Here is a 10,684-nt window from a genome sequence, read left to right on the forward strand (position 1 = left end):
CTGATTAAAAATCAAAATGGTAAAAATTATCCAACAATTAAAAAAAACCACTCACAGTTTAGGATTTAAAAAATATTTCCCTTCTATATAATTAAGATATTTCGTAATATTTCCTTGCATTAAAAACCAGACTGTAAAAAGAAATTCTTTAATACTGCAAAAAATAGCGGATCGAAATTTCGCAATATAAAATCAGTTTATACAGTAGTCAAAGATAAATATATTTATCCTCATTGCACAGCAAAAAATTTACATATTATGCGGCAAATTAAGGTTTCTGTTGATTAATATTAGCGCTGAAAACAAATTCACGTTATCTTATTCCAGATTTTATACTAACTACGAGATATTCTACTTTACTTTCCTGGTTATATTGGCGTTTTCGGAAGTGAAAATTCTCGTAAAAGCGGGAAGCTCAGTATTGTTTAATATTAAGGGTTTAGATTTAAACTATACCATTTAAGTCGTACGTCAACACCAGTTTTCACAGTCAAGATAATATTCAGCACCACATAATTATTGTGAGAGTATTTTATCTAGGCGAAGATTAATAAATTCAGCAATGAGAAAATTGTGGAATAAAAACAAACATGTATTCAGTTTAAGATCAATTTTAATAAACAAATTCAGATAACTAACAAAAACAAATTTCATCAAAATATGAAGATTTTTAACAGACAGGTATTGGATCAGGTCATTTTCAGTCTTCGAAAATAATGGATCTCTTTATGACATTTGGAATGGAACTGACAGACGATGGAAGTTGCGAGACATCTGAGAATGGACAGAAACACCCACAGAGATGCAGATATCTTGAATAGGCTGGACGTTTTTTTTCCATCCAGAAAATGATGAGAAAAACCAATTCCATGCGTCCCGTAGTAAACTTCCTTCAAAAGTTGAAAGCTGAAGCAAAGCTTTTGCGAAAATAATCTTTACTCTGATGTGGATCTGTTACATAACAGGTTTGTTGCTAGGAATGAAGATATTTGCAGTCTGTCGAAAGGTTCTTAGAAGCGGATGGTTGTCGGGCTGTAGTGTTAACTTTTGATACACTTTCAGGAAAACCTATGAAAAAGAAAAACATTTGAGTATCCATACGTTAACTGGTTAAAACTAAACTTAGAAATTCAGAGCCTAACTGCGAGAAACCTAACACATGCCTAACTGTGAAAAACCTAGCTCCAGCCTAACTACGAAAAACCCAGTACTAGCCTAACTACGAAACTTATATCGTAGACATTATGCGAAAAACGCACCGTGCCGACGATACATAGCGCGATCCTGCAAAATCAGGAGAAATACCAATATACTGGAAATTTAAAACCTAGCACTAGCCTAACTGCGAAATTTATATCGTAGACATTATGCAAAAAACGCAGTGCCGACCATATATAACGCGATCCAGCAAAATCAGAACAAATATCAATATACTGGAAATTTAAAACCTAACACTAGCCTAACAACGTAAAACCCATCACTATCCTAACTCCGAAACTTATATCGTAGACATTATGCGAAAAACGCACAATGCCGACAATATATAACGCGATCCTGCAGAATCAGGAGAAATACCTTTATACTGGAAATTTAAAACCTAACACAAGCCTAACTGCGAAACTTATATTGTAGACATTATGCGAAAAACGCATAGTGCCGACGATATATAACGCGTTCCTGCAAAATCAGGAGAAATACCAATATACAGGAAATTTAAAACCTAGCACTAGCCTAACAGCGAAACTTATATCGTAGACATTATGCGAAAAACGCATAGTGCCGACAATACATAGCGCGATCCTGCAAAATCAGGAGAAATACCAATATACTGGAAATTTAAAACCTAACACTAGCCTGACAGCGTAAAACCTAACACTAGCCTAACAGCGAAACTTATATCGTAGACATTATGCGAAAAACGCATAGTGCCGACAATACATAGCGCGATCCTGCAAAATCAGGAGAAATACCAATATACTGGAAATTTAAAACCTAACACTAGCCTAACAGCGTAAGAACCAACACTATCCTAACTCCGAAACTGATACCGTAGACATTATGCGCAAAACGCACAGTGCCGACGATATATAACGCGATCCTGTAAAATCAGGAGAAATACCAATATACTGGAAATTTAAAACCTAGCACTAGCCTAACAGCGTAAAACCCAACACTATCCTAACTCCGAAACTGATACCGTAGACATTATGCGAAAAACGCACAGTGCCGACGATACATAGCGCGATCCTGCAAAATCAGGAAAAATCCCAATATTCTCGAAATTTAAAACCTATCACTAGCCCAACTGCGAAACTTATATTGTAGACATTATGAGAAAAACGCACAGTGCCGACAATACATAGCGCGATCCTGGAAAATCAGGAGAAATACCAATATACTGGAAATTTAAAACCTAACACTAGCCTATCAGCGTAAAACCCAACACTATCCTAACTCCGAAACTTATACCGTAGACATTATGCGAAAAGCGCACAGTGCCGACAATATATAAAAATCCTGCAAAATCAGAAGAAATACCAATATACTGGAAATTTAAATCCTAGCACTAGCCTAACTGAAATACTTATATCGTAGAGATTATGCGAAAATTGCACAGTGCGGACAATACATAGCGCGATCCTGCAAAATCAGGAGAAATACCAATATACTGGAAATTTAAAACCTAACACTGGCCTAACTGTGAAACTTATATCGTAGACATTATGCGAAAAGCCAGATTCCGAAGAAACCCTTACACATATCCCGTCTCCGAAAAAAACACTAATCTACCTGCGAAACTATTAATATCTTAAACATCTGGCGAAAAACGCCCAATGCTGACGATATCTGAAAGATTCTACTAAATAAGGATATATCTGAAAATTTAAAACCTAACACTAGCCTATTTGCGAACTTCAATATTGTAGACATTAGGCAAAAAACGCACAGTGCCGATGATATTTATGAAACCCGATTTGAAAAAATCAGATCACAATTCCAATATGGAAATATTACAAACTAACACTTTCCTGACCACTGAAAGTATATCGTAGACATTGTGAAAAATGCACCGTGCGACTGTTTTTAAGTATTATTCCCTTTAAGAGCTGGAATTAACTCCACTACAGTAAAATTAAAATTCTTTAATTGCGACAGATATTGCAGACACTATACCAAAAATCAAGAATCTGTCAAATGTTAGATTTTAAACATATCGCTCAGGGACAGCAATAGTGGCAGAACTCAAAAAGCACGCGTATTGGAATAAGAACAGGTGTAAATATGCAAATACATGGTCTTTTCAGTAAGAATACTAGTACATCTCATAATTCAACCTGATGGTAATCTTTCTTTGAGCAAGAACTAAAGTAATTCTTATGCATTTTCCTTAGCAATGTAAACTTTAAACCCACTTATCTCAAAACTTAATTATTTGAGTTGTGCCCCTATTGCAGCCCTTGAGTTATTTGTCCGCAACATACATTATCAGGAAAAATTTGATACAATGGTCAAAATCAAGAATATGAACCTAATTGAAGTAAATGAAATTCATACTTGACATTGCTTTTGTTAAATCTAGAAAAAGACTTAAAGGCAATTTCAATGGATTTCAAACCTTCTTTAAAATTGAAATTTAAGTTGAAAAATGAATGTAGGAACCATCAAATAGTAAAGAGTAACCTGAAATATTCTCGACTATTTAAGTAAAAGAGTTTGCTATTCAACTTTTTTAATATCCTACCTCGTTTTTAACATTGATAACAAAAATCAAATTTCGATATTTTAATCTATCGCAAGTCCTAACTATATATACACAATAATAGGTATAAGTTTCAAAATACGAAATATATAATTTAATGGAACGTTAAACGAACTTGCTAAACATGCTACTGAATTAAATTTGCCTAATTTTTTTGTGTATTTTCTTTGAGAGATTTTCTTTGGAGAAATTTACTAGTCATTTTTATTTCTAAAAATTTGTCTTTTACATTTTGAGCCTCTAACATATGCGTAATTCATCTTAAGGAAAATATCTCATTGAATTCTGAGTAAATATATTAGTGTTAGATTTTGTTTAGTAATTAATAGAATGACTTCATAAATAAGTTTCTTTTGTAAAGGAACAATGTAAACTATTTTATCAGTAGAAAAACTTCTAATTTAATATTTGAAAAAGTTTATATTTTAATGAAATAATTCAGCCGTATTTGGAAGAATTCAAAACTGTTATCCGAATTAACTGAAGTCGTTGCAGTTCGTTGCCTCGATAAATTAAAGGAGCATTTTGTTCTATTTTAAATTTCATTCAGTGAATTTAAAAAAAAAACTAAATAGTAGTCTAAAACATTAAATAAAAGTTGTTTTTGCGAGAAATTTAAGTATCACTCAAAATATTTTTTACATAAATGGAATTAAGACTAAGTGAGCATTGAAACACGCTATTAAACATTGATCTTTAGAGCAACTTTTGCTTTTAAATCAAAGAAACATTTTAAAATAAACTTATCTTTAAGTGGTGCTCCGGGATAAGTGGTGCTCCGGGATAAGTGGTGCTCCGGGATAAGTGGTGCTCCGGGATTAGTGGTGCTCCGGGATTAGTGGTGCTCCGGGATTAGTGCTGCTCCGGGATTAGTGCTGCTCCGGGATAAGTGCTGCTCCGGGATAAGTGCTGCTCCGGGATAAGTGCTGCTCCGGGATAAGTGGCACACACAGTATTTAACACCTTTGAATGAAAGGAAAACCACTTAAAACTCCCTCATTTTCATATACCAGTAATTTTAAAAAGTTACCATAAGCCTTTTAGAGCAGACGGGACACCGGTGTCTCATTCCCCCCCCCGAATATGTACCGAAATTATACCAACATAATTGTACCCATTCTGAGTTGTACCAATATAAAACCTTAAGAGGTGTTTTCGAAATTTCTCATTTATATTCAAGAATGTATCAGCATTTTAATTTATAAATTAAGGGAAATTTCAATGATGAATTACTATTCCTCTTTGTTTTAAATAACGGCAAAGTTTAAAAATTGTTTGGAAGTGAGCCGTGTCTTAAGATTTTTCCTTAAAATCCTGAATTTCACAACCGTATATTATAATAAATATGTCTAACTTGGTTTGACCTAACTTAATTCAAAATAATTAAAAAATGTACGAAAAATAAATTATGAAAAGTTCGCTTCGAAGGGTCAAATGTATAGAGATTCTGAGTAATGTAATCTTAAGAAATTGATTCTTTTACAGTTTAAATATTTTGAATTTTCGGACAAAAGTGTGAGAAGCACTAAAAAATTGAGAATTTGAGGAATTGGAAAAATTAAACATTTCTATTTGTTTGAGAAAGAATCTGAAAATTTGATAACAAAATTATTGCAGAAACCTCAATTTAGAAATTTAAAGAAATGTTCATTTATGCAAATTCAAAAGTTTAAAGATCCATATAATTTAATTCATCGAAAATAGTATTAGTAAAATATAAGCTGAATAAGTACATCCAAAATTTTATCTTGTAAAGTATAAATTGTATCCACAAACACATTCGAAAAAATTATTCCCTTATAAAATACGAAGTTACTTATTTTAAATCTTAAGTCGAAAACGGAAAATTCCCAATTTTAAATTTTAGAATTAAAAAAGAACATTAAACTTTTTAACGAGTCGAACAAACTTCTCTAAATTTCCAATAACAAATATATTTTTAAATTTGCAATTAAAATACACTTGCACTTATCTGGTTTAAGTAAAATTTCAAAAAATTAAATGAATTATCAATCGCTCGAGTTAGTGCTAAAATACAAATTTTACAACGAAAGTTTAAATTTCAAGATTATATTGAAATGTCATTCTAATATGACAGGTATCAAAATTAATTTCGAAAATTTTTTTCGAAAATTTCGAAACTCCAATGTTTTAAAATGAAAAATCACAATATAATACACCTCTTAGTAAAATAATTTTAAAACCTGATTAAGATGGTTGAATTTTAAATTTACGTCAATGCAAAGTTTAAACTAAGTATTTTACAAATTATGATAACAGTTTCTAAGTTTTGTGTTTAAATAATACCAATATCAAACGAATAATGTTTTACTTACTTTATGTTGAAGTGGCCGTGTTGTTAATACATTTTAATTTGAAAACGAAGGTAACGGGGGAAATGCGTTACACGCGTATACAACAGCTTTATATATTTTTTATAAGTTGAGTTGAGTTGAGTTGGTGATGATGAGGAAGGCTTTCTGCTTTTATTCTCTTATAATTCGGATTGGTTTGGTTCATTGGAATTACATTGGCAGGCTCGTGTACTCAATTTAGGCTTATAAGACTTTGTCAAATGGAAAACAGATTACACAATACAGAGAAGGACAGCACGAAGATACATCCAGGGAAACAGCGGGATTCGAACCCGCTACCTCCACACTTTGCACGGCGTTGGGCGGGCGATACAGCTTGACCAGAGAGGGTTCTATAATTCGTGTAAAAAAACGTGATAGTGGATTCACGCTGCCCTAGAACTGTAGGTCGGTACTTAATTTACACTAGAGCTGGGTTATGGGCGGTGGTTTGGGCAACATACCTGAGGATGATCCGAAAACATGCCATCGTAATTTTGATCCTCTGCAAAGAAGATGGTTCCTCTGCTTAGGCAGCCTGCGCGATCTGCACGCGAAGTCAAGAACTTTACGGTCAAACAGTTTAGCGACAATCGACACCACGCACATTCGGTCAATACGCAGTCTGTCAAAGTGATCACCCACCCGCCAGCGAACCGCAACCAGTGATGCTTGACTTCGGTTTTCTACTGGGAACTTTAGGAATGCGGGACTTCCTGTACGTTAGGCTGTTGGCGACGGTCTCCCTGAAGACTATCGGAAGATATGACAGCACAAATTGAGTACACGGTAAGACACTTCAAGGAAGAACAATATAATAAGGAATGATATCGTACACATCGATTTTTACTCGGCTGGTCAAAGTGGTCACCCACTCGCTTAAGGAGTGCTACCAGGGATGCTTGACTTCGGGAGACATGTGTCTTAACAATTATTCCATAGGACCCAAAAATTGGGTCATAAAATAAAATTGGGTCATAAATTGGCGGTCATAAAATAAATTAAATTTTGCCATAGAGGCCCGGGATAGCCTGGTTGGTAGGACATGGGTTCGATCCCTGCCGGCCGAAGACTCTCCGTGTAGTAAATGGTAACTGATGTACGCTAAATGTGTCGAGTCTCAAAGTCCTCCATGTTCCCATAACAAATCAATACCCCTGGGGGTACTGATCCAGGAGTTTCCTTGTCTTCTGGATTGGGTTCAAAATGACAAGGCTTCGGAGTTGAACATTTGTAGTCGTAAACTCAAATATTGGGTCGGTTGTTCAACGACGGATATGAAATAAAATAAAATTATTCCATTGCAAAGCCGCAACGGCTCAGGGGATAGGATAGCCTATCAATGAAGTGAACCAGGTTCGAATTCCAGTCGATACGAATTCCGCACCCGTCTTGCACCGACTACAGTGCTGACGTGAAATATCCTCAGAGGTAGACGGATCGTTGGGTTAGAGTCTCCTTGCCGTTAGGCTAACCGTGGGAGGTTTTCGTGGTCTTCCTCTCCCTGTAACGCAAATGCGGGTTAGATCCATCAAAAAGTGAAGACGAAATTCTCCCAATACTCGATCCAGGAGTTCCCTCGTCTTCTGGATTGGGTTCGAAACAACAAGGTTACGGAGTTGAACATTTGTAGTCGTAAACTCATGAAATTGGGTCGGTTGTTCAACGACTGATATGAAATAAAATAAAATTATTCCATTGCAAAGCCGCAACGGCTCAGGGGATAGGATCGCCTATCAATGACGCGAACCAGGTTCGAATTCCAGTCGATAGGAATTCCGCACCCGTCTTGCACCGACTACAGTGCTGACGTGAAATATCCTCAGAGGTACACGGATCGTTGGGTTAGAGTCACCTTGCCGTTAGGCTAACCGTGAAAGGTTTTCGTGGTCTTCCTCTCCTTGTAACGCAAATGCGGGTTAGCTCCATCAAAAAGTGAAGACGAAATTCTCCCAATACTCGATCCAGGAGTTCCCTCGTCTTCTGGATTGGGATTGAAACAACAAGGTTACGGAGTTGAACATTTGTAGTCGTAAACTCATGAAATTGGGTCGGTTGTTCAACGACTGATATGAAACAAAATAAAATTATTCCATTGCAAAGCCGCAACGGCTCAGGGGATAGGATCGCCTATCAATGACGCGAACCAGGTTCGAATTCCAGTCGAAACGAATTCCGCACCCGTCTTGCACCGACTACAGTGCTGACGTGAAATATCCTCAGAGGTAGACGGATCGTTGGGTTAGAGTCCCCTTGCCGTTAGGCTAACCGTGGGAGGTTCTCGTGGTCTTCCTCTCCCTGTAACACAAATGCGGGTTAGCTCCATCAATACTCGATCCAGGAGTTCCCTCGTCTTCTGGATTGGGTTCGAAACAACAAGGTTACGGAGTTGAACATGAGCAGTCGTAAACTCATGAAATTGGGTCAGGTATTCGACGGTGGTTATAAAATTATTCCGGACTAAATGAAAAAAAGAATAATCGGAAGTAAGTCGGGTGAGACTTTCTTCGATTTTAGCTAATAAGCATACCAATTTATGAAAAATAAATGAAGAAGAAGTAAGAAAAATTGAAGAAGAAAATAATAAAAATCAGGGTTTCGCACATTCAATTAAGATAGGGAAAAACAAAGAAGCACTTAATGAAACTGTAAAAGGGCAGTAGAGGACTCTTCAATTAAACGCTTTGAGGTAAATCCCTGGATACATTGTCCTGTCTGTTCTTTAATTTAATGTGATTTATTGAGCACAGTAGAAATATGTGAACCATTATATTGTATCAGAAACCGGTCTCCCCTTCACTTGTTCAAATAAACAGCACATAGACATTTTTCCTAGAGTACGAACAATGTACCTACATAACCTGACCATAAAAAATTAAAATATTAGTAGCCAAATTTCTAAGAGAGTATTGGAAAATTCCTCTCTTTCCAAATTATTTAAGAAAAAACATTTCTGTTTGAGAATCTCTGTTACAATTCTCAGAATATTGAATTAGAAAAGTAACGTACTGAGTTTTCGAATATCCGTATAGATCGTTTACTTGCAGTTTTGTGAGAACGCTGGTCGGTTTTGTTTTCGCTGATTGCATCGGCAGGACACTCATTTGTGAGAAAGAGAAGATCGCAAGTTCGTGCTGGATGAGATGCAGTGAACGGTTCCCAGTAGAAATCAAGGTGATAAGCCAGCGTAGGGACCAAGGGTGAGGAATCTGTTCTACCGTCGAGTGGTCGTCGGGCTGATAATCCTCAGGGATGTTTTCCAGACAGTCACCCATTGTACATAAACTGGCATTCTATTTTTTAGATTGGGGCTCCCAGATAATTAAAATCCGGAATTTGGAAAGAGATTCGTTCAAAGAAAATAAGTTATTGTGTCTGTTTTCGGACATTGTCTACACAAGTTTAGGAGCAAATTTAAAGTAAAAAAATAAGGTGCTGTAATAAAAAAATATATTAAAAATATAGTATGTAGTAATTTAAAATATTTTACTAAAACGGTTTAATCAATTGAATTATATTTAAGGAAAATAATTATAGAGATAATTAACTAAAAACTAAATTGCAGTTGAAAAAAATTATAAATATAAGAAACAAGTGGGAAAAGAATAATAATTTAGAACCTGTAAAAAAATAAGACGCTGATTATTCCGGGACCTTTTTATCTCGAAGACCGAATCCAATCCCGGACCGTAACCTCACATCCGTAACCACTTAAAAAAACGTTATAATCATTATAACTAAAAATTAAAATTGTTTGAAGAAATTCAAAAATAAAATTATTATTAAAAATATTAACAATATAAGGATCAACAATAATTTTTTTGAACAAATTAAACACTAACATAAAAACTAAACAGTAAAAAAAAAGATGTTAATAATAATAAAAGCACCCAGGGAATCGAATGAATAATTGGGTGATATTTTCGGAAGAAAAAAAAATTAAATATGCTTATGTATGACTCCATCAAAATTTGCCTCCCATAATATGCCAGGTATTTTTTTTTTATAGAGTTTTCTGAGTTAAGAGCAAGATAAGGTCGAAATTGAGTTAAGAGCAAGAGCTGAGATAAGTTCTAGAGCAAGATATAACTTTCGAATTATATGAAATGATTCAGTCACATATCATTTCTCACCGTAAAGACTTTTATTTCATATCCATCGTTGAACAGTTGACCCAATTTCGGATTTACGACTACTAATGTTCAACTCCGTAACCTTGTCATTTTGAACCAATACAGAAGACGAGGAAACTCCTGGATGAGTACCCCCAGAGGTCTAGATTTGTTATGGGAACATGGAAGAGTTTGTGACTCGACAGATTTAACGTGCATCAGTCACCGGGGATCGAATCCACGATGTTCTGGACATGGGCCCAGTGCCCAACCAACCAGGCTATCCCGGCCCTATAGGGGACTAATATTAAAAAATTTAGACACTAAAAAAATGTAGACAAAAAGCATAATTTAGGATATCAGTCAAAACATAATTAGGAGGATATCAGTCCTGAATATCGAGAAACACATTAAAAAATAATATAATTTAAAATATACAAAAAAAATGTTTTTGAAAA

The sequence above is a fragment of the Parasteatoda tepidariorum genome, chromosome 2 (genome assembly GCF_043381705.1).
Source record: "Parasteatoda tepidariorum isolate YZ-2023 chromosome 2, CAS_Ptep_4.0, whole genome shotgun sequence".
Classification (NCBI taxonomy): domain Eukaryota; kingdom Metazoa; phylum Arthropoda; class Arachnida; order Araneae; family Theridiidae; genus Parasteatoda; species Parasteatoda tepidariorum.